Source organism: Bos grunniens, chromosome 12, assembly GCF_055505025.1.
Source record: "Bos grunniens cultivar Pamir isolate PY7600 chromosome 12, Bosgru_T2T1.0, whole genome shotgun sequence".
Classification (NCBI taxonomy): domain Eukaryota; kingdom Metazoa; phylum Chordata; class Mammalia; order Artiodactyla; family Bovidae; genus Bos; species Bos grunniens.
The window spans coordinates 61,407,541-61,431,667 of record NC_141176.1 but is presented as its reverse complement, the minus strand read 5'-3'; the positions used below and the strand labels follow the sequence as shown (position 1 = coordinate 61,431,667).

The 24,127-nt window shown below is 38.0% G+C and overlaps 1 pseudogene across 1 annotated transcript; it reads left to right on the top strand.

Moving 5' to 3' along the window:
• The first annotated feature begins 700 nt into the window (after positions 1-700).
• On the top strand, positions 701-13,289 carry LOC147361821 (17S U2 SnRNP complex component HTATSF1 pseudogene; annotated as a pseudogene). The gene is made up of 2 exons (XR_015137678.1): positions 701-1,443; positions 9,646-13,289. The product of XR_015137678.1 is annotated as a 17S U2 SnRNP complex component HTATSF1 pseudogene (transcript).
• The last annotated feature ends 10,838 nt before the right edge of the window (positions 13,290-24,127 follow it).

Genomic DNA, 24,127 nt, shown 5'->3' with positions numbered 1-24,127 from the left:
TGCAGAGTCGGACAGGACTGAGTTGACTGAACACACATACACACAGATGGCAATGTAACCTTAAGAGTTCAAATTGCAGAAAATTTTTGAAACTCAGTCATTTTCCTCATTTCTTTACTATCTTGAACTAACCACTGACAGGCCTATGGAATTTGTTGTAATAGCCTTGACCACCATGATTCTGCATTAGGTGTACAAATATCAAGGTAACATAAAATCACTGGTTGTTGATGTTAAGTGAAAGAAAACAGTGCAATCTGGCATTCTGGTCTTAAGGATTCAATTGTTTTACCCCATAACCTAGGAGTGAAAGTGAAAGTTGCTCAGTCTGTCCAACTTGCTGGGACCTCATGGACCGTATAGTCCATGGAATTCTCCAGGCCAGAATACTGGAGTGGGCAGCCTTTCCCTTCCCTGGGGCATCTTCCCAACCCAGGAATTGAAGCCAGGTCTCCCTCATTGTGGGCGGTTTCTTTACCAGCTGATCTACAAGGGAACCCCAAGAATACTAGAGTGGGTAGCCTCCCCCTTACTCCAACGGATCTTCCCGACCCAGGAATCCAATCAGGGTCTCCTGCATTGCAGGTGGATTCTTTACCAACTGAGCTATCAGGGAAGCCTGTTGTAAAGTCATGAGTTTCTTTGTTTCCAGTACAGCTTTTTCCTAAGAGCTAAAGTGAAACGCTTACCAGAAGGCTTACTCTGCGGAATGACGAACAGAGTGACCAGCACAGCTTCAATCATTATACAAAGTCTTTTTCATTTTTTCATTTGGTATCCTTTGAATTTCATGCAGAAGAGCAACCAGGGCTGTCATAGAAAACCTATTTCATTCAGAAACATTTGTGGATAAAATGCTGAATTTACAAGAGAGGATTATAAAAATTATTTTCTGTTTCTACAAGATGGTTTTCTTTTAAACATTTATAAAATACCATACCTCTCACTGTTACCTCTTGAGTCAGCCCCAAATAAGCCTCCTCGTGTGCTAGGTCTTTTGAGCCCTTAGCGGGTGATTGGAGTTCGGTTCAGAAGCAAAAGGAAGCTTTATTCTTTCATCAAGGAATCGAGAGGTACCAACTCCCACTCTAGAGCACAGCTCTCACTTACGTGCCAGTGGTCTGGCTGCTCTTTGGTGTTCCTGTCAGGGAAGACAGCGCAGAGTTCTCGCGAGTCAAGGGGTCAGGGCACAGCCGTGCTGCGCACGGAGCTTCAGGCTGACGTGAGGAGCGCAGAGCCCTTGCGCACAGCGTTGGGGTGGAGTCGGCATCGCCATCTTGAGCTGAAGTGTCTTGGGCCGCGTATCTCACCAGGCAGCTGGCCAAAGTGCCCTGTTGCTCGAAGTGATTCTTTGCTGGGAACACTAATCCCATGTGTTAGGTGTGAGGCCTCTGCTCACTGTCCGTGACAGGAAAATGAAACTAGACTAACCCAGAGGAAGAGGTAAGACCTTATCACCCACGTTCTCTCGTTTTTCCCTTGGACCCCAGGGGACTTTGTGGGTGCCAGAACGGGTGGGTTTTCACAGTATCCTGGGAAACATTTACATTTCCTAGAGGTTTAAAATTTTGAAAAAATAGGAGAAAGACTCTTACAATTTTGTTCCCTTAAGAAGCCCACTGCTGCTGCTGCTAAGTCGCTTCAGTCGAGTCCGACTCTGTGCGACCCCGTAGACGGCAGCCCACCAGGCTCCCCCTCCCTGGGATTCTCCAGGCAAGAACACTGGAGTGGGTTGCTATTTCCTTCTCTAATGCATGGAAGTGAAAAGTGAAAGTGAAGTCGCTCAGTCGTGTCTGACTCTTTGCTACCCCATGGACTGCAGCCTACCAGGCTTCTCCGTCCATGGGATTTTCCAGGCAAGAGTACTGGACTGGGGTGCCATTACCTTCTCCGGAATTGTTACTACATAATGTTAAAATAAATATGTAATATTAATACGCATTTGCATGCCTATATAGTGTTTTGCACTGGGTTTAAGGGTTTCCTAGGTGGCTCAGCTGTTAAAAAAAAAAAAAAAAAAACTGCCTGCCAATACAGGAGATATAGGAGATGCAGGTTCAATCCCTGGGTCAGGAAGATCCCCTGGAGGAGGAAATGGCAACCCACTCCAGTATTCTTGCCTGGGAAATCCATGGACAAGGGTGGCTGGATAGCTACAGTGGAGTAGGGTGGGGTGGGTGGGGGGCGGGAGGTGGGTCACAAAAGGATCAGACATGACTTAGCAACTAAACAATAATCACAAGAAACAAGTAAACATGTATTTCCATGATACCAAGATTTCCTGAGTGGTACAAGAGTCAGAAATATTTTTTATGTAATAAGTAATTATACAGTCTCCTAATTCATACTTTTAAGCATTAATATATAACTTTAAGATATTACTATGATCATAAATATGTTGCATGAATATTTCATGATAGGAGGGCTTGATATTTACCACCAAATTTATTTCAATTACAGTAGAACTTTATATTTGAGATGACCAGTTGAGTAATTTAATTGTTAGAGTGAGAATTACATTTCTAATATTATACAGGCTATAAATACCTGGATATGGCATTAAAGTAGGCTATGTTAATGACAAAAATAAAATAAAATATGCCTTTATATCATAAGAAGGTATTTTTTAAGTGAGCTACGTTGTTAGAAATTCCACAATGGCCTATCATAATATAGTTTACAATTTAGCATGTACCTAAACTGCATGAATGGAGAAGGCAATGGCAACCCACTCCAGTACTCTTGCTTGGAAAATCCCATGGACGGAGGAGCCTGGTAGGCTGCAGTCCATGGGGTTGCAAAGAGTCGGACACGACTGAACGACTTCACTTTCACTTTTCACTTTCATGAAACAGGTACAATTATTCCTTTGATCTATGTAGAAATATCTTCAGTCCTTATGAAATGATAAGCTTAAGTGAGCTTAAGTGAAAGTTGCTCAGTCTTGTCCGACTCTTTGCGACCCCATGGACTATGTAGTCCATGGAATTCTCCAGGCCAGAATACTGGAGTGGGTAGCCTTTCCCTTCTTCAGGGGATCTTCCCACCTAGGGATCGAACCCAGGTCTCCTGCATTGCAGGTGAATTCTTTACCAGCTGAGCCACAACGGAAGCAGAGAGTAAATTGATTCATTCAAAACATTTTATATTTAGCTACTGTAGAAGCAAATATTTTTATTCAGTGTATAATATACACATTGTTTGAAAAGTGAAGTGATTAGTATCATACAACATATAACACCATTTCTTTCAGATGTTAAAGAATCTGCCTCCAGTGAGGAAAACCTGGGTTAGATCCCTGGGTAGAGAAGATCCCCTTGAGAAGGGAATGGCAACCCACTTCAGTATTTCAGCCTGGAGGATTCCACGGACAGAGAGCCTCGTGGGCTCCATGGGATTGCAAACAGTTGTACCTGACTGAGCAACTAACATTTTCACTTTCTTTCATTTTCAATATCAGAATTTTTAAGAGTCTTAAGAAATGGAAGGTAATCAAACTCAAAAAAAGAACAAAAAATTAAAAATCTCACTTTTAAATAGAATTTGAAATAATTTGATATCACATAAAACAATGAATTCTAAATTCTACTTATTTGAAACATTTAATAAGTAAATATGAATAATAAATTATATTTATTTTATTTTTTTACTGTAAGAACAAATTTTTAAATGTTATTAAAGTCTCCCATTAATATATTTTATTACAACAAAGTGTGATCAATTAAAATGTATGCATTTTCAGCTATTTGCATCATATCTTATTAAATATGGACAAACATAAACATATATTGACATGTTAAAAAGTATATATAGTTGATCTTGGAATAGAAATGTGAATAAAATATAAAATGTGTGTGTATGAACTGAGCACCACAGATATTGACTGTATAAAAAGGGTAATAAACTAGGCAGAATCTCCTGCAGTCAAACTTATTGAAAAAAAATCCACATTATATAATGTCTTAAAATAGTTGGTGCTATTGAAACATTTCATTTTCATGAGAGTAATAAATTTTGAATATATTCAGTTGTTTCTATGAAAGTACACTGTCAGACTACTTTGTTTGAAAGTTGGAATATTTTATTATTCACTGGACACTATTTTCTTCTCTGGAGTTTGAAACATTAATTATTACATAAAGTGAGAATCAGATGCTTTCAAATATGAATATCTTTTCAAGCAGTCTAAAGTTTAGCATCTTAAAAAATGTTCATTAATACTTTTATTAGTAAATATACATTGATAAGATAAATAATCAAACACTTTATTTTGAGTCTAAATTGTAGATAAAAACATGCTATGCCTAAAATCAAGAACATTGTTTCATTTAACTCTATTATCAGAGACTGAAAATTTTTTAATGACAGTGCATGCATGCTAAGTCACTTTAGTCCTGTCCAGCTCTTTGCAACCCCAGGATCTGTAGCCTGCCAGGTTCCTCTGTCCATGGGGTTCTCCAGGCAAGGGTACTGGATTGGGTTGCCATTTCCTTCTCCAGGGGATCTTCCAGACTCAGGGATCAAACCCTCATCGTTTGTGTCTCATGCATTGTCAGGCAAGTTCTTTACAACTAGCACCACCTGGAAAGCCACTAATAACAGTAGGACTCTTTAATAAGTTTCTTCACATATTCCAGTTACTGCTGCTGCTAAGTTGCGTCAGTCGTGTCCGACTCTGTGCGACCCCATAGATGGCAGCCCACCAGGCTCCCCCGTCCCTGGGATTCTCCAGGCAAGAACAGTGGAATGGGTTGCCATTTCCTTCTCCAATGCATGAAGGGGAAAAGTGAAAGTGAAGTCGCTCAGTCGTTTCTGACTCTTAGCGACCCCATGGACTGCAGCCTACCAGGCTCCTACGCCCATGGGATTTTCCAGGCAGGAGTACTGGAGTGGGGTGCCATTGCCTTCTCCGGTCCCAGTTACTAACTGGAATCAAAGTAATGTGTAGAAACTTTATAGTTAAAGACAATTGATACAGGTACTAAGGAACAATGGAGAATTTACTTGAAATGTAAAAATTAATAAGAAGACTGACAGGCAAACTATGCAATGTTTAACATCTACACTAATGGTTTTAACCTTTTGAATATATTAAGTAGCTTTTCAAAATTTTATTTTAGTCCTCATATTTCCACTAAGAAATAATGATAATGTTGAAATATCATACTAAACTAACTTATTAACAATCTAGATATGAATATTTGACTAATCTGATGAATACACAGTTTACCCCTGTCTTTCTTGTGTTAATGCATTATACTGAAACAATTTTGTGATGATATTATGGTCTATCATATGGTTGGATGGCATCACCTACTCTATGGACATAAGTTTGATAGGCTCTAGGAGTTGGTGATGGACAGGGAAGCCTGGCGTGCTGCAATCCATAGGGTCACAAAGAGTCGGACACGACTGAGTGACTGAACTGAACTGAATATGGTCTATTATCTGACAATTTAGAATGTGATTAATATAAAAAATTTACATTTTATTTATTACATGTTTATCTCTATCTATAGACTTAGGAAATTTATTACTCAGCCATTAAAAAGAATACATTTGAATCAGTTCTAATGAGGTGGATGAAACTGGAGCCTATTATACAGAGTGAAGTAAGCCAGAAAGAAAAACACCAATACAGTATACTAACACATATATATGGAATTTAGAAAGATGGTAACAATAACCCTGTATACGAGACAGCAAAAGAGACACTGATGTATAGAACAGTCTTATGGACTCTGTGGGAGAGGGAGAGGGTGGGAAGATTTGGGAAAATGGCATTGAAACATATATAATATCATGTATGAAATGAGTCGCCAGTCCAGGTTCGATGCACGATACTGGATGCTTGGGGCTGGTGCACTGGGACGACCCAGAGGGATGGTATGGGGAGGGAGGAGGGTTCAGGATGGGGAACACATGTATACCTGTGGCAAATTCATTTCGATATTTGGCAAAACCAATACAATATTGTAAAGTTTAAAAATAAAATAAAAGTTAAAAAAATAAATAAAAAATTTAAAAAAAATAAAATAATATGTAGAAAAAAATAAAATAATGTATATATACTTGAAGAAGCATAATTTTGCAATTCATTTTCCTGTACACAAAAACAGTCAAAAGTGGATAAGAAGAGCATGATATCAGCTTCTATAATGCGACATATACTATCCCTTTGGATCTGAAGACCAGCTTGAATTTGGAACTAGGAAAAGGGATGGCATACATCCCCTCACTCACACACAAACACACACACAGCTGAGTGATAGAGTCTAGGAGATAAGTAACATCCTGCATCAAATAGCTCCTGTGAATCAATGGACACACCAAAGTTTCATTTTCCTGTTCCCTGCATGCTCTGAATTAAAGTCTATTCTGTTTCTGCCTAACATCATTAAGAATATGACTTCAAAGTTTCAAACTGTTTTCAAGTAATTTGAGTCCCAGAACAAACTAAAGAAAATTTAAAGGACTATAAAAATATTCACAACTCAACAAGAGAAAATTCAGTTTTTTGCATCTAATAAAATGTTCAGTTCAGTTGCTCAGTCGTGTCCGACTCTTTGCGACTCCATGAATTGCAGCACGCCAGGCCTCCCTGTCTATCACCAACTCCCGGAGTTCACTCAAACTCATGTCCAACGAGTCAGTGATGCCATCCAGCCATCTCATCCTCTGTTGTCCCCTTTTCCTCCTGCCCCCAATCCCTCCCAGCATCAGAGTCTTTTCCAGTGAGTCATCTCTTTGGATGAGGTGGCCAAAGTACTAGAGTTTCAGCTTTAGCATCAGTCCTTCCAAAGGAATCCCAGGGCTGATCTCCTTCAGACTGGACTGGTTGGATCTCCTTGTAGTCCAAGGGACTCTCAAGAGAGTTCTCCAACACCACAGTTCAAAAGTATCAATTCTTCGGTGCTCAGCTTTCTTCACAGTCCAACTCTCACATCCATACATGACCACTGGAAAAACCATAGCCTTAACTAGACAGACCTTTTTTGGCAAAGTAATGTCTCTGCTTTTCAATATGCTGTTACATGCATGCAAATAAGCTTGAAAATGTAACCCATAATGAGGATTTAAAAAATCAGTAGAAGTAGATCCAGAATTAACACAAAATAGAATTAATAAGTAAGGGTATTAAAAATTAATATAACTTTTAAATATGTTCACATTGGCAGAGAAGTATAGATTTATTACATGAAGTAGTGGAATAGATGTTTTCAGAATAACCAAATTGAAATTCTATGGATGAAAAATATAGCTTCTAAGATGACAAATGCACAGAAATTTATTGGCAGCAGATTAGATACCAATTAGTTAATGTGAAGACAAAATAAAATAATCAAATTTGGAACTGGGAATAAAAAATAGAATTGAAAAAATGTTCTATGTACTTTGGGAAATTTTAAGTAGACTGAAATACTTAAATATACTTAAATATTTCAAATATAATTTGAGTCCCTGAAGGATTGCAATGAGAAAGAAAGATAACAAGAAAAAAATTGAAATAACACTGTCTAAGAATTTTCCAAGTGGGAAGGAACTATAAATATATAGAACCAAGAATATTAATAAAACTCAAACACAAAAATGTTGAAGAAAACTATTACCCAGGTAATTCAAAATCAAATTGCTTAAATGAATGATGAAGAGAATATGTTAAAGGTAGCCAGAAAATAAAGACAAACTACATCAAAGGGAACAAAGATGAGTATCAAAGCAGAACTCTCCTCAGAAACAGTGCAAGGCAGAAAACACATTTAAAATGTTGATAGAAAACAAAAAACGGGCTACTTGTATCCTACACCCAGAGATAGTGTCTTTCAAATACAAAGGTAAAAGGAAAGCCTTCTTCAGCATACAAATCTTGAAAGCATTACTGAAGTGAACACCTGCACAACAAGGAAGGTTAGGAAGAGAAATGATACCAGATATCTGATGCAGATAAGTGTAGCAAAAGTCAGGAATATGTGGAAACACATAAACTATTTATTGTTCTTATTGTTTAAATGTCTTTAAAATGCAATTGAAAGGTAAGCAAAAGTAATACAGTGCACAGTGGAATTTGTAATATATCCAATACTGAAATGCATACACCAATGACACAGTAATACACATTACTAGTGCAAGATTCTTATTCTAGAGTTTAAGTAGTACAATTAATTGAAGGTAAACTAAAAAGTTTAAGATGTTGTGGTAGACAAAATTCCAAGATGGCATCCAAGTTTCCTATTCTTCATTGTATGTGCTCTATAAAATCTCTTCTTTCTGAGTATAGGCAGGACTGATCAGTATGATGGATAGTCTTCTCTTGAATGGGCTACATATGTGAAATTGGTTATTGAATAGCCATGCCCCTGAATGCAATACACTGTATAACTCCTCTGAGTAAACAGGAATAAGATTCTCCTTTGAAGAAGAAAGCTGCCATGTTGTAGGAAGGATTGTGGCTAGGACCAAAGTGTGGTCTCCAGATGCTGACAGAAACCTCAAGCTAGCAAGAAAGTAGAGCTTTAGAGCCAAATGTAACTGAATTCTGTGAAAAACCTAAATAAATTTGAAGAGGACCTAAGTTCCAGAGGAGAATTCAGTCTGGATAACACCATCTGGACCCTAAGAAGAGAACCTAGTTATACCACACCCAGATTTCTAGCCTCCAGAAAGTCCAAGATAATACACTGATGTGGTTTTAGGCAGTGAAGTTGGTAGTATATAGAATTCGGAAGCTGCCATAACGATTACCTCGCAGTGTCTTAAGTGGACCTGGAGGCAGGCAGAAGGTACATACTAAAAGAAATTTGAGAAGCAGAATAGACTAAATTGCCTTGTATATACTGTTGGTAGAAATATGAACTTTAAAGATGCTGTTGGTTAGGGATGAGAAGAAAATGAGCAATCCATTATTAGAGACTTGAGGAAGATAGGATCCTTGTGATGCAGTAGTGATGGTGACCTTAGTGAAAATATGTCCTATAATTATGTGGAATGCAGAACTTGTATACAATGGACTTAGATAATTAGTTGAGAGAGTTTTCAAGTTTAGTGTTAAAGATGCATGATTTATTACTGCTGCTTACAATAAAATGTGAGAGCAGAGAAATAAACTGATGGAATTACCATTAAACCAAATAGAACCTGGACTGGGTAATTGTGAAAAGTTTCAACCTCCCAGATGATGTTTTAAGGCAGAAATGGTGCTAAAAGGGACAGAGAGGGGAAAAAAAAAAGTTTGTTATTATGCTTTTTTTGCTACTATATAACATTAGTTTGAAACTTCAGAGTATTTAATCAAAGTGCCCCTTCAGGAGATTAAGGATGAAATTCACAGATGTTCTCAACCAAACCTGAGGGCTCTAGGAAGCTTCAGAATATTTTATCTAATGTGAAGAATCTCAATAAAATGCAAGCAAGACACACAAGGTTCTTGAGAAAATTGTATTGACAGAAACACTGTTGGCTTGAAGTGAAAGACAGAATATAAAATGCAAAAGCCTGGGCAGCGGATGGAGCGTGGGGGATAGGGAGCGGTGTGGCCGGCGAATAGCCCTGACATCCCGGGGGCTGCTGGGATGCCGCGGGGAGGCGCCGGGGGCAGTGGGGAGCAGGCTGAGTGTGGCCAACCTCCTTTTCTCTGTTCCCTTCCAGCATCAGCTCGGCCTCTTCGCTCAACCGGACCTTGCCTCTAGGCTAAGTGGGCAACATGAGTGGCAACAACTTGGATGTGAACGACAAGTTTGATGAGCAGTTGCGAGTGCAAGAATGGTACAGAGACACCAAGGACAACGGCACTGAGAAAGATCCCAGTGCAGAAACCGATTCTTTCAGACAGCAGCCGACTGACACCCCATACGAGTGGGACCTAGACAAGAAGGCTTGGTTCCCCAAGATCACTGAAGATTTCATTGCTACATATCAGGCCAATTACGGCTTTTCTAATGATGGTGCATCTAATTCTACTGCAAGTGTCCAAGATGTCAGTGCTAGGACTGCAGAAGAACCTCCACAAAGACAACCCCCTGATCCCAGTGATCTGAAAAAGAAGGGAGAAAAGAGAAAGACTGAATCAGGATGGTTTCATGTTGAAGATGACAGAAATACAAATGTTTATGTGTCTGGTTTGCCTCCAGACATTACAGCGGATGAATTTATACAGCTCATGTCGAAGTTCGGCATTATTATGAGAGATCCTCAAACGGGAGAATTTAAGGTCAAGCTTTATAAAGATGATCAAGGAAATCTTAAAGGAGATGGACTTTGCTGTTATTTGAAGAGAGAATCTGTGGATCTGGCATTAAAACTTTTGGATGAAGGTGAAATTAGAGGCTACAGATTACATGTGGAGGTGGCAAAATTTCAGTTAAAGGGAGAATATGATGCCTCAAAGAAGAAGAAGAAGTGCAAAGACTACAAGAAAAAGCTGTCTGTGCAACAAAAGCAGTTGGATTGGAGACCTGAGAGACAAGCTGGCTCATCCCGAATGCACCATGAGCGAGTTGTCATCATCAAAAACATGTTTCATCCAGTGGATTTTGAGGATGATCCACTGGTGTTGAATGAAATCAGAGAAGACCTTCGAGTAGAGTGTTCAAAGTTTGGACAAATTAGGAAGCTCCTTCTCTTTGATAGACACCCTGATGGTGTGGCCTCTGTGTCCTTTAGGAGTCCAGAGGAAGCTGATTATTGTATTCAAACCCTCAATGGAAGGTGGTTTGGTGGGCGTCAAATCACTGCCCAAGCGTGGGATGGAACTACAGATTGTCAGGTGGAGGAGACCATAAGAGAAAGGGAGGAAAGGCTGAGAGGATGGGAGGCTTTCCTCAATGCTCCTGAGGCCAACAGAGGCCTGCAGCGTTCAGATTCCATCCGTGCTCCAGAAAGGGCAGAGTCTTCTAGAGTTAGGCATTTTTCTGAGCATCCTGGCACATCTCAAACAAATGTTCAAGCAGCTGCAACTGAAATGGCATTTGAAGAACCTATAGATGAAAAGAAGTTTGAAAAAATGGAAGATGGGGGAGAAGTTGAAGAAGCTGCTTCTGAAAAAGATGCTAAAGAAAGTGGCCCTGAAAAAGAAGCTGAAGGTTCCCGAGAAGAATCTGAAGAGAGCTGCCTTGAAAGAGAGTCTAAGGCAGCCTGTCCCAAAAGAGAGCGTGAAGAAGACTTCCCAGAGAGAGAGTCTGGAGAAGGCAGCCCTGAGAAAGAGCATGAAGAAGGTAATCCTAACAAAGAGTCAAAAGAGACTGTCCCTGAAAAAGAATCCAAAAAGAAGAAACTCAAAACGGATCCTGACAAGAATGGCCATGAGAAGGAGTCTGAAGAAGAAGGCCCTGGCAAGGAGTCTGAGGGGGAGGCCAGCCCCCAAAAGGTGGCTTCTGAAGATGACGACTCAGAACAAGAGTCTAAAGACTGCTCAGAAAAGCAGTTTGAAAATGGCTCTGAAAAAGAGTTAGAAGAAAATGGCCTTGAGAAAGGTTTTGAGGAAGATGCCTCTGACAAGGAATTTAATGAAAACATTCTGGAAAAAGAGTTAGAAGAAAATGAGTCTGAAAAATCAGAATTCGAAGATGACAGCTCTGAAAAAGTGTTTGATGAAGAAGGCTCTGAGAAAGAGTTTGACGAAGAGTCAGATGAAAAGGAAGAAGAGGAGGATGCATATGGAAAGGTATTTGATGATGAATCAGAGGAGGAAGATGAAGAAGATGCAGACGAAAAGGAATTTGAAGATGCTGATGAAAAGGATGAAGAAGATGAAAAGGTCTTTGAAGATTCAGATGGAAAAGAAGATGAGGAAGATGGAGATGTAAAGGAAGATGAAGACATAGATGAAAAGGTGTTTGAAGATGATTCCAGTGAGAAGTTTTTTGATGACGATTCCAGTGACAAATTGTCTGACGAGAGAGGGACTGTGGGTGGTTTAGGGGATGTTAAGGAGGAAGGACCCTTGTCCACAGGCAGCAGCTTTGTTCTCGGTAGTAATGATGATGATGAAAACAACACTATTTAATCCCTTAAACTTGCTTTCTAGGGAGATTCCATCTCCATTTTGCCTCTGCTGCAGGGTAATTACTCATAGTGTTACATGAACGTGTGCATAGAAGTAGGATGCCATCTGATTAATGCAGTGAAGTGTTCATGGTTACCTGTACCTAATGATTTTAAATATGTGTTCATTTGACTATTCAGTTCAAACTCCATAGCATAATGCAAGTTAATGTACTCCTCCTCCTTTGTCAGATTTGTTAAGTGCATGCAGAATAATATTTTTTTAAGTATTCTGATTTAAGTTTGTGACACTCAAAAATAAAGTTGTTGATATGCAGAAACGGAAAAAAAAAATCAATGCAAAAGCCTGTCAGACACTCCAGTTTATTGAAAACACATTCTAACTTTACTTTTGCAAGTAAAGACAACATAGAGGATAGAAGCAAGAGCTAAGGAAATATTATTTCCAGGCTTTAAAACCTAATTAAGAAAGAGCCAATTTTCCACCATTTATTCAGACATCTTCAGGTAGATAACTTGTTTCTTCAGGTTCACAGTTCCACAGAGTGAGAACTTGTAATATATCAACTATACTATATCAATTTACAGCCTGGAGTTTACCCACATCTGTATCTGATTTAGATTTTGGACTTTGTACTGATGACATGATGAGATTTGGTTGCATACAAGGAGATTATAGGGGCTTTGGACTAATGCTGTACAGAATTCTACTTTTGAGAACTTTGGAAAGAGATGACAGTATTTTGTATTTTAGCGAGAGAATAACTGTGGGTCCACACATTAAGCTGTGGTACGCAGAATTCTAAGGTGGTCCCCAAGATTTCTAGCCCCTAATGTATGCACCTTGTTTAATATCCTTCTCTTGAGGGTGGGCAGGACCTATGAATATGATGGGACTGTGGCGCACTTCATTCCTTTACCTTGTGTAGCAAAGGTGATGAGATAGTTGTTCCCATGATTAAATGATGTTATATGACATCTTCATAGCAAACTGAAATGGGAGTCTTCTGCTGGCCTATAAGAAATAAGCTTCCTTGTGATAGGGCCATCTGGCTATGTAGTGAAGGCAGCTTTTGGTAGTTGAGAGAAACCCGGAATAACTGCTGGCAAGAAAATACCTCAGTTCTATAGGCTCTTGGAACTGAATTTTGCCAGTAATGTGAAAAAGCTTGGAAACACAAGATGGGAATGTAATCTACATGACAACTTGATTTCCTCCTATTGAGACCCCAAGAGGTCTCTGCATTATTTGCAGAAATGACAAGATAATAAATGTATGTATCAGTTCAGTTCTGTTGCTCAGTCGTGTCTGACTCTTTGCGACCCCATGAATTGCAGCACACCAGGCCTCCCTGTCCATCACCAACTCCCGGAGTTCACTCAAACTCAAGTCCATGGAGTCGGTGATGCCATCCAGCCATCTCATCCTCTGCCGTCCCCTTCTCCTCCTGCCCCCAATCCCTCCCAGCATCAGGGTCTTTTCCAATGAGTCAACTCTTCGCATGAGGTGGCCAAAGTATTGGAGTTTCAGCTTTAGCGTAAGTCCTTCCAAAAAACACCCAGGACTGATCTCCTTTAGAGTGGACTGGTTGGATCTCCTTGCAGTCCAAGGGACTCTGAAGAGTCTTCTCCAACACCACAGTTCAAAAGCGTCAATTCTTTGGCGCTCAGCTTTCTTCACAGTCCAACTCTCACATCCATACATGACTGCTAGAAAAACCATAGCCTTGACTAGACAGACCTTTGTTGGCAAAGTAATGTCTCTGCTTTTCAATATGCTATCTAGGTTGATCATAACTTTCTTTCCAAGGAGTAAGCGTCTTTTAATTTCATGGCTGCAGTCACCATCTGCAGTGATTTTGGAGCCCAAGTTTGACATTGTGACATTGTTTCCACTGTTTCCCCATCTATTTCCCATGAAGTGATGGGACCAGACGCTATGATCTAAGCTTTCTAAATATTGAGCTTTAAGCCAACATTTTCACTCTGCACTTTCATCAAGAGGCTTTTTAGTTCCTCTTCACTTTCTGCCATAAGGCTGGTGTCATCTGCATATCTGAGGTTATTGGTATTTCTCCCGGCAATCTTGATTCCAGCTTGTGCTTCCAGACTAGTGCTTCTTATGATGTACTCTGTATATAAGTTAAATAAGCAGGGTGACAATATACAGCCTTGACATACTCCTTTTCCTATTTGTAACCAGTCTGTTGTTCCATGTCCAGTTCTAACTGTTGCTTTCTGACCTGCATATAAGTTTCTCAAGAGGCAGGTCAGGTGGTCTGGTATTCCTATCTCTTTCAGAATTTTCCACAGTTTATTGTGATCCACACAGTCAAAGGCTTTGGCATAGTCAATAAAGCAGAAGTAGTGGTTTTATATATGTGTGTGTGTGTGTGTGTATATATATATATATATAAATGTGTGTATATATATAAGAACACTCTAAACTATGATTCTTTGTTATGCAGCAAACTAATAAGGATGTGTATTGTAACCTAACAACTAAAAACATTAAATGGAATTATGGATTGATTTCTCAGTCTCAGCACTGTTAATATACTGGACCAGATAAATCTTTATTGAGATGGGGCTGTCCTGAACCTTGTAGGGTGTACTGCAGCATTCCTTTACCTACCTATCTATGTATCTTACATCTATTTATGTTTGGCACTTTAGTTAAATGCTGTCTTTGAATAATCTATTTAACGTGGAGCTTTTATGATCCTTCTGTCATTATTCTATATGTTTTATCATGCTGGCAAACACAGAATATTTATCCTCTAATCTGTATTGGGACAAGAGATAATTAGAGTAGGTCTTCTTTTAGATCAGTTCCTCTCCTCTGTGTTATGCTATTCCTCATTCTCTGTAATTCTGAGATAATGTTACTAAGTTTTCAAGATACAGTCTGTTCAGTGAACCTCCTTTGAAAGTGAAAGTAGCTCAGTCATGTCCGACTCTTTGCGACCCCATGGACTATGCAGTCCATGGAATTTTCTAGGCCAGAATACTATATTGGGTAGCCTTTCCCTTCTCTTCCCCACCCAGAAATCAAACTGGGGTTTCCTGCATTGCTGGTGGATTCTTTACCAACTGAGCTACTAGGGAAGCCCTATGTTTCTATAAACTACAGAATCTGGAGCTACGTCCCTAAAGCACAAAGCCTCCATTATTCTGGTAAATATTTGCTAGCTATCTGCATTTGATGAGTCTATTTTTTCTGCTGCTTTTTATCCTTTTTTTGGGGGGGCGGCTAACTTTTGGTTTGGCTAACTTTTAAGATGGTTTGTTCACCCTAATTTTTCTCAGAAGTAACTCTTAAGCTCTGGATTTACTCTGCTATCTTGTACTTTCAGGCACATATATTTTGATGTTTCTATTGTGATGCCACTACATAACTGCTACAGTTTTCAATCTTGCATATTTTTACATTCTAATTTATTTACTGCTTATACAGTTTATATGTTTTCAGAGTTTATTATTCAACAGTTCTGTTCAAAAGTGGTTTTAATTTTCACATTTCCAATACTCAGATTCTAGTAGTTAACAGATCACTTATGTCTGAGATTTTTCCAAATTTCTAACTACATCTTTATTATTACTTTGAAAGCTGTGAACTAAACCTTAGACTATAAACATGAATTATGAGAAAAACCAAAGTATAAGATTATATTTTTGACCATTGTTTAGTGGGAAGTGTATCTAATCAATAGAAACATTTTTCACAAGAAAAAAAGTATAAAAATTCATTTTTAATAAGAATTGAAATGGTCATAATTTGTTTTTATAGGATTGTGTTTTGGGATAAATGAGAAAAAGCAAATATAACATGTCAAAATTCAAATATTCAATTTAGGGATGTATGTGTATGCTGCTGCTGCTGCTAAGTCGCTTCAGTCATGTCCGACTCTTTGCGACCCCATAGACGGCAGCCTCCCAGGCTTCCCCGTCCCTGGGATTCTCCAGGCAAGAACACTGGAGTGGGTTGCCATTTCCTTCTCCAGTGCGTGAAAGTGAAAAGTGAAAGTGAAGTCGCTCAGTCCTATCCAACTCTTTGCAACCCCATGGACTGCAGCCTACCAGGCTCCTCCATCCATGGGATTTTCCAGGCAAGAGTACTGGAGTGGGGTGCCATCATCTTCTCTGATGTATGTGTATATGTATACATATATATATGTGTGTGTGTGTGTGTGTGTATGGGGATATATATTTTAACCCCTTCTCTGTTGAAAATATTTAGAACATTAAAAACCATTTTAATTTAAATCGTGTGATTTGTAAGATATATATATGTATAAATATACTCATTGTATTATATATATGTGTGTGTGTAGATGTTTATATAAGCTGGATTGAGTTAGAAGGAAGAAGGTATTATGAAGTCTGCGGAAGGTATAGCATTAGTTCTATCAACAAATTCACAGGACAGAAGCCAAATATCAGGGCTTAAATTTTTTAAAGAAGAAAATGATTATGATTTTGATATATACAGTTTCAGTCTTAACCGCACACTAAGGAAATATTATCCACCCTCTACACACACACACACACACACACACACAGAGAGAGAGAGAGAGAGAGAGAGAGAGAGAGAGATGGAGTAATTGGAAAGAACCTTAAAAGTTTAAATAGCTTGCATCTCATCCACCTACTTCACACTGCAGTAGAATTTGGAGGGATTTCATTTTTAACGGCAAATGCATATTTTCATTTAGGTTTGAATTGCCTACTTACATTACCATAGCAAGAAAAGATATATATTTTTGTAAAAAAGACAAAACAAACATCTATGAAATACAATATTATAGCACTTTAATCCTAGTTATCATTGAAGTAGGTGTGTGTATGTATATATATATACATACACACACATTATTTCACAAATACATTTTTTAAACTCTCCCCAAAACTTGTTAGAATTAGCTCACATTGGCCTACTATCATCAGGCATTATAAAGAAAAATTTAGATATTTGAAAGTTTACAAAATGTTAATTGAAATAATAAAATTGTAATAATCATTCATTTAATTGGCCTTAAGCAGTTTAAAATTGGAAGCAATTATATAAGCTATAGAACTGAAATATAGTGTAAGCTTTGAAGTATGTGTTGGCATAATTATGTGGAACATCACATTTTTCTCCCATGTAGTGAACAGAAAGAGAATTGCCACAAAGGCAATAATTTTTCTTCAGTAAAATGATAACTTAAGGGTTAAAGAATCAGGAGAAATTCATCTCATATCCTGCAAGTAGAGGTATCAAATTAAAGTTTTAATGCCATTTAATTGACCTACACGTAAAATGACTTTCCACTCTAGGTAATGAACATAATTACAGAGTAGAGCTGAGACAAAATGCTTTGGGAAATCTAGTGGCTTGCTTATTTATCTATTTCTGGCTGTACTGGGTCTTCATTGTTGCATGGGGGCTTTCTCCAGTTGTGGTGCATGGTCTTCTCACTGTGGTGGCTTCTCTTGTTGCAGACCAAGAGCTCTAGGATGTGTGGACTTCAGTGCCGGGGTCCAGCCCTGGTGGATCCAGGGAATTCGAAGCGGGGACGGCGTCGGCGAGGATCAGGAAACAATTGCTTAATTAAACATTAATTAAGGATATAAAGAGTAATAGAATGAGGATAGCTCAGTGAGGAAATTCAGTGGAGAAAAGAGGCTGAATAATTCAGCCAGAAGGTAAGAGAAAGAACGACATGGTGAGACCAAGTTTCGGTGAACAAGGCCCGCACTTTATTTTCCAAAGTAGTTTTTATACCTTAAGTTATGCATAGAGGATAATGGGGGAAGGGGTAGAGTCATGCAGTAAGCCAGGCTTTCTTCCTGCAAACTTATCATATGCAAAAGTTTAGGTGATTTGCATCATCTTCTGGCCCGGAGGCCTTTTTCTCTAAAGGTGATTATTCTAAAGTCAGGCGCCAGCCTCCAAAAAGCATTAGATAAAGTTGCATTCCTACAGAGCAAAGGTGTGGTGGGCTATAACAAGAAAAAGAATTAACTCAAGGGTCCCAGGTTACAAACATTAAAGCTACTACTTACACCAATTATATTAATCAATACACTGCCAGGGACACAGCAGGTAAGGGATATGGAGACTTAGCAGCAAATATTGGCCCAACAAGTGAAAATCCCGTCACCAATACAATTTCTAATCAATCTTTTGACTGCTCAAAGGAATCTGTATTTAGACAGTTTAGAACATCTCATGCCTCTCACAGTTTGGAGGCTCTGAGCAATCACATGTGGCCGGAAAAACCTATTCAGGCAGGCTAGAGGACTTCCAAGGGAGTTTGTAGGTTGAAACACTGTCACACCCAGGAATTATTAACTGGAGCTGTAAGCTAACTCTTTTTTCAGAGAGGTAGTGGGGGACAGCCCCCCGTAAAGTCAGAGGTGTAGGTGAAAGCACAAAGCAGAAAGTAGGCAGACTCTGGTTTGGGGTGTAGATTGCTCGAGAATTTCCAGGGAGACTCCTGAGGCTTGATCCCGCCTTTGCATATGCCAAGCCTCCTTCCTCATGACCTTTGCCAGGGGCGGAGCTCGCTCCCTGCACTTCAGTACTTGAAGCATGAAGGCTCTTGAGTGTGCAGGCCTCAGTAGCTATGGCACATGGGCTCAGTTGCTCCAGGCCATGTGGAATCTTCCTGGACCAAGGCTCAAACCTGTGTCTGCTTCATTGGCAGGCAGATTCTTAACCACTAGACGCCCAGGGAAGTCCATATTTACTTTTAATATTAAATCACTTCCAGACATTGTATCATCATTAGCCCAACGGGTTCACTTTTCTACCTCCTTCCTCTGCCCAGTTTAGAGCAGAACTGTTCTTTCCTTCTTCATTGACCATGTTGCATTTTATCCATGTTCTTGATTTAGTATCAGTCACATTGTACTTTAAGGTCTTCTGACTTCTGAAAATAGTTTGTAAACTTTCTGAAATCAAGACTGTGTACTTAACTTCTATCTGTAACTTAATAATGAGAAACATACCAGCCTTATAATAGGGTCTTCACAAAAACATATTAAAATAATTGAATTTACTTAAGTCTCAATAATTTACTGGATTACACCTGGTCATGGTACTGAATATAAACATAATTAATGCTCAACCATTCAGGGAGCCCATATCCTTAATTATAAATGTGGGCTGTGACTGTAAAATGTAATGTAACAGAAGAACAAGATTAATTCACATTAACATACATACACTCACATTAATAGTCTCTCCTGGTTATTCATGGAATTGTCTTTATCTACAGTGTTTTCCTCTATTACTGCATAACAAAATTCCACCATCCTTTACAATCCCATAAATCATGAAATATTGAGACTTCCTATTGTATTTCTTATGTACATTCTTCCTCTCCACTTATTTTTTCAATAATATATCCTAGGATCTTACAAATAATACCATCTAAATTAACACTTGATTACTTTGGCCACTTCATATGAAGACTTGACTCATTGGAAAAGACTCTGATGCTGGGAGGGATTGGGGGCAGGAGGAGAAGGGGACGACAGAGGATGAGATGGCTGGATGGCATCACTGTCTCGATGGACGTGAGTCTGAGTGAACTCCGGGAGTTGGTGATGGACAGGGAGGCCTGACGTGCTGCGATTCACGGGGTCTCAAAGAGTCGGACACAACTGAGTGACTGAACTGATTCTTTAAATTTTCCAAAGACTGTTTGTATTTTTCCTTGCTTTCTCTTTCCAGCTTATTCTTGTATATTTCCAAACCTATTACAGATGCTGCTTATTCTATTAATACTTCTCGATCAAGTATGTAATGGACCTATCATGATATAGCATAGTAAAAACTATTTTAAAACTAGAATAATAAGAGTTATAGCTGGTTATAATTCTTAAATATTCTTACTTTTCCACCTACTTCAACCACTTGGAGTAACCATATTTTCTACTGTCTTTTAAATCTTTTTTTTTCCTGCCTCCAGCTGTTGTCTAGATAAATGATTAAGGCCAGAATTCAGCACACTAAGACTCAGAGATCAGTTCTCCTTTTGTTCCATTTGAAAGCTGAGAATTGTCTTTACATTTTTCTTTTTAAATTATGGTGAAAAAAATCAAAAGAAGGATCATACTTAGTGAAACATAGAAATTTTATGAAATTCAAATTTCAGTGTTTGTAGGTAAAGTCTTATTGGAACCCAAGCTATAGCTAATTTTTTGGCATAACAGCAGAGGTGAAAAGTTGTGGCTGAACAACTCACTGAAGATACACAGATGTCAAATAAGCATACATAAACATGTTCAGCATCACATGAGTCATTAGAGATTGCAAATTAAAACTATAAGGTCATACCACTATATACCTATTGGAGTAACCAAATTCCAAAACACTAACAGCACCAAATGTTGATAAGAATATGGAGCAACTAGCAGAGTGAAAACTCTCTATAAAGGCTGAGACAACCAGAAAGTTAAATATTATTCTAATGCAATGTCTGATAGATAATAGGCAAACATTTTGAATGACTGAATTAGCTTCTTCCTGATAGCAATTGTGAAATAATTTTGATACCCTACTTCTGCCCTGATGTTGTCCTTTAGAGCCCATCTTACCTTGTCTAATATAATAGTCCTTGTGCTTCTTCTATTTACTTATTCTTACTTTATTTATATCCTTTACTGAACTTGATGCACTTTATGGAAATGAACATATTCAGTAATGTTCAGATCCTTACCAATAGTGTGACATAAAATAGGCTCTCAATAAGTCTTCACTGAATAATTAAATCTATTTTAATTTTCCTGCTTATCCTAACTCTAAAATGAGCACATTTTATATAGTTTGTCCTCCATAGAACCAACACAGTGTTATAATTTTAAGAAGATATTCATTAAATGCTTGTCATTTGTTAAGCAGATAGTGGTTATTTAATTTCCTTTCATCCAGAAATATGTCATTTCCATACTTTCTAGTCAGCAAAGATCCTACTTGTTCTTCCATAGTATAATGACACCACCATTCTTGGATTTTCTTTTTACTAAAACCTTTAACAATTTTGGCTGTCCATGCAACATTTTCCTTTTTTAAAATTCCCCTGCTCAATTCAAGGTTATCAAACCTTATGAAACTTTTGTATATTCATGACTTGGAATCAAATATATCATGCTTGAATTATTACCACCTATTTTTCTGAAACTAATATAATATTGCAAAACAAATTTAGCTAAAGTAAAATTATACTAAATTTCCACTGCCCCAAAATTATTTAAGTCAAGGAATTCAGTCACCCATAACTTGCCTTTACATGTTGATCCATAATTAGATACCTCTATTTTTATACTTTATCCTTTTAATCTAGCAAACTCATTTTTTAAACCAAAAACATCTTAGTTGTAAAACACTCATATATTTTCTCAATCTGTACTCCTTTGGTGATTCAAAATACTAAATTAAAATATTTTATTCTAGTTAACAATGTTGTTCAGATCCTTTAGATATAATACATTAATTTTGAATGATTTTAAATAAAAGTTAGCCCAGAAATGACTTTTCTCCTGCTAACTATACCACCTTGAATCAAAAATTTCCCATTAGAACCCATTTGAAGATCAAGAGTTCATGATTTGGTAGGAAAGACAAAGCTCTCACTAATTATCAGACAATAAATGCAGAGGATAAGTGATATATAGTTGTTACTTTAGAGTGGTAAGTGCTTTAAAATTTTAAAAAGTAGGTGCTAGGGACTCACCTGGTGGTACAGTGGTTAAGACTTCATGCTTCCAATGTAGGGGACATGGAGGCTATCCCTGGTTGGAGAACTAAGATCCCATATGCCATGTAGTGCTGCCAAAAAAAAAGAAAAGTTGATGTTAAAATTAATTGACTTTTGCACAAGTCTTTGACATTTATTTTCAAGGTTACGTTCAAGTATTCTAAGGATAGGCTACAAGTTAAGCAAATTATAATTCTGTGCCCTAATATTAAGTTGTATTTGTTTTCATTCATCTGATTGATTAAAAAAAAATAATAAAAAATTTTCACCTATTTATCATGTAAAAAACATTTTCTACATTAGAGATTAACTGGCAAATATTTGTTTCCAAAATAATCATAGAAAGAAACATTTAACAAGAAAATATAAAAAATAAGAAATATCAAAATATATCTTAAATAGAATTGATTATTTTTACAGAAACCAATGTAGCAAAGACCTTTATTAGACAATCAACCAGTTTTTTTTTTCATTTTTTTTCAACCAGTTTTTAAAAAAATTTTTCACTTTATGACATCAACTAAGTAATCGTCAGATAAATTTAAAAATCTAAAATATTTCATACAACAGAGAAAATTAGTGTATTTTATCTTGAAACAAGACCTTTGACATATGCTGTCAGAGGACTAAATGAATGGTATATGTTTGACTATTTTTTCTTAAAAAAAAAAAAAAGATTTTATTTAACTTACAGAAAAGTAGCAAGAATCCCTACATACCCTTCCCCCAGATATCCCATACCACTTCGCCAAATGCCCCAGACATGGTCTTTGTAACTAAAGGACCTCATTTGGGATCATAAGTTGTATCCACTTGCCATAGCTCTCTCCCCACCTTGACATGGAACAGCTACTAAGTCTTTGCTTGAGTTTGATGCCCTTAACTTTCCTGAAGAAGATCAAGGAAACAGGACAGTCATTTTGTAGAATGTGCCTTAGCTTCAGTTCAGTTCAGTCGTTCAGTTGTGTCCAACTCTTTGCAACCCCATGAATTGCAGCACGCCAGGCCTCCCTGTCCATCACCAACTCCCAGAGTTCACACAAACCCATGTCCATTGAGTTGGTGATGCCATCCAGCCATCTCATCCTCTCTTGTCCCCTTCTCCTCCTGCCCCCAATCCCTCTCAGCACCAGGGTCTTTTCCAATGAGTCAACTCTTCGCATGAGGTGGCCAAAGTACTGGAGTTTCAGCTTTAGCATCAGTCCTTCCAAAGAAATCCCAGGACTGATCTCCTTTAGGATGGATTGGTTGGCTCTCCTTGCAGTCCAAGGGACTCTCAAGAGTCTTCTCCAATACCACAGTTCAAAAGCATCAATTCTTTGGCACTCAGCTTTCTTCACAGTCCAACTCTCACATCCATACATGACTATTGGAAAGACCATAGCCTTGACTAGACAGACCTTTGTTGGCAAAATAATGTCTCTGCTTTTTAATATGCTATCTATGTTGGTCATAACTTTCCTATCAAGGAGTAAGCGTCTTTTAATTTCATGGCTGCAGTCACTGTCTGCAGTGATTTTGGAGCCCACAAAAATAGGTTTGCCCATTCTTCCTCATGTGCAGATTTGGGATGTACACATTTGGGATATCACATTAGTAACATGCTCTTTTTATGGATGGTCTCCTGCTGGGTAGCACGTGATGTTTATTAGTCAAATTACAGATGATAACATTGATCTTTTGAGTAAGATGGTACCTGATAGGATTCTCCACCATAAATTTCCCATTTTTTTCTTTGTAATTAATATTTGTGTGGAGGTATTTAAAGAGTATGTAAATATACTGTTCCCTACCTCAGTTTCATCTGCTGTGCTTATCACACATTGGTGTTCCTTGGTCAAATAACTTTATTTTTTTCCTATTTTAATTTATGTTTTAATTGGAGGGACATGTTTGATTTTTAAAGCAAAATGACAACTCAGAAGAATACTCAAGTCAGGCAATCATCTTTGTATTTTGAGTGAACAAAGTTAATGGTGAGATATAAAAATCAGAAACTTGAAAATTTTCATACTTTAAACTGTGTTCTGTGTCACTGTTAGCCATTTTGAAAATATTGTGTTGAATATTTTGAAAGTCTGAAACCTCAGTGGAATTTTTCTGACAGAAGAGACAAAAGTCAACAAGAAAATGTCCACTTGTTTTCTGGGTGGTGATTGTCTGTCTTCTCTTGACACCGCCTTTGCCTGCAGCACATCCTTTCATCACTCTCTCTCTTGGTAAAGGAAATAAAACCAATTTCAGTAAAAGATATTGCATAGCACTTGTTAAAATATACATATCCAGTTCAGCATTGTATTTATGGAAGTGAATAAAATATTCCTGAAAAAAGCCTTTATTCTCTAGTTACTCACACAGATTTGAACATACTGTGTTTA